The sequence below is a fragment of the Asparagus officinalis genome, chromosome 7, assembly GCF_001876935.1.
Source record: "Asparagus officinalis chromosome 7, Aspof.V1, whole genome shotgun sequence".
In the NCBI taxonomy this organism is placed as follows: Eukaryota; Viridiplantae; Streptophyta; class Magnoliopsida; order Asparagales; family Asparagaceae; genus Asparagus; species Asparagus officinalis.
The window spans coordinates 3,989,620-3,991,188 of record NC_033800.1 but is presented as its reverse complement, the minus strand read 5'-3'; positions in this window follow the sequence as shown (position 1 = coordinate 3,991,188).

Below are 1,569 nucleotides of genomic sequence, written 5' to 3'. Positions count from 1 at the left end.
TAATTGATAATTTAGGGATGGGATGATTGGTTTTGGGTAAACAAGATCAGGTACGCCTAATTTAGATGTTTAGTTTAAAAAAAATCCGAAGGATTGGGGTCAGTGAGCTGAAATAGTAGGAGAACGCAAAATTTTGTGCTGCTTTTGCAGCTTCTTTCGGGTCAGTTGAGGCAACGGGATCGATGTTGGAATGACTGCTTCAAATAGGAGCCTCCAAAGGTGATTTCTTTTTATATATATATATAAGTTAAGTATATCATATTTTATTATTATATATATATATATATATATATATATAATATATGAGAAAAGTGAATCTAAAGGTGACACCTTAGCTCCAACCTAAGGACGCGGCCTAAAATCAGCATCATTTCCTAATTTTTTTTGCGATCGCCGCTCCGTTGAACTTGATCTATACGTTTCTTAAACGCCAAAACACCAATTTTGGGGTGAACCGCATCGTGTTTTGACCCTTGTATCCACATCGTTGCAATTTAAACGGTTTCGAATAATAGAACTTTTTTACATCGGCTCAAGCGAATGGTCAAAACCATGGTTTCACCCCAAAAATTGGTGTGTTTTGGGTTTAGAACGTGTAGACAAGTTCAACGGATCGGATCGTAAAAAAAATTAGGAAATGATTGTGATTCTAGGGCCGCGTCCTTAGGTGGGAGCCTAGAGGTGTCACCTTAGATTTCATTTTTCCCTATATATATATATATTTATATATATATATATATATATATATATATATATATTTAATTGCTTCGGTAAGGCGCTACAGGTTATATATATAGGTATATATAATATAATATATTATTATATATATATATATATATATATATGAGAAATGGGTATTGCTTGGTACCAAAGCGAGAAAAGTTGTGGCTTGTAGTGAGGTGGCATAATCCCCTCCACTCCATATCAAAAATGGTTGGCATATCTCTATGGGCAACTTCTCAACCCCATGTGAATGTGATCGCCTCATTTGAATAAGTGGAGGGGATTGTCCACTCACTACCAAGGCACAAAATTTCATGCTTGGTACGCAAGCTACCCATATTCCTATATATTATATATAATATATAATATATATATATATATATATATATATTATATATATATATATATATATGTTCAGGGTACCGTTTGGAATTTGAAGAGCTGTAATTAATAAGCACAGAAGCTCTTTCCATCTTCTCATCTTTGTCCTCTCTGCCCTCATCGACAATCTTCTTATGCATATATGGTTGCCAATATTAATTACCACCGATCAATTATAATTAGTAGTACCGAAAACAAGTTGATTAGTTTGTGGAATATGACGTGTTAACCAAAGTAATATTTAACCCTTTATTTATACCCCCCTAGGGGCCGGACATGAAGTACAGCGATGACACCACTTGCGCGCATCCACGACGTTAAAAACGGCACGTGCGTAATTAAGCATGCATGCATTCACTCTCATTTTATTTAGACAACCGGATTCAGCATCCCTCAATTAATAATACTAACTAACTAACAAACATAATCAAACGCGCATCTCCGGCACCAACATCAGCAACCACG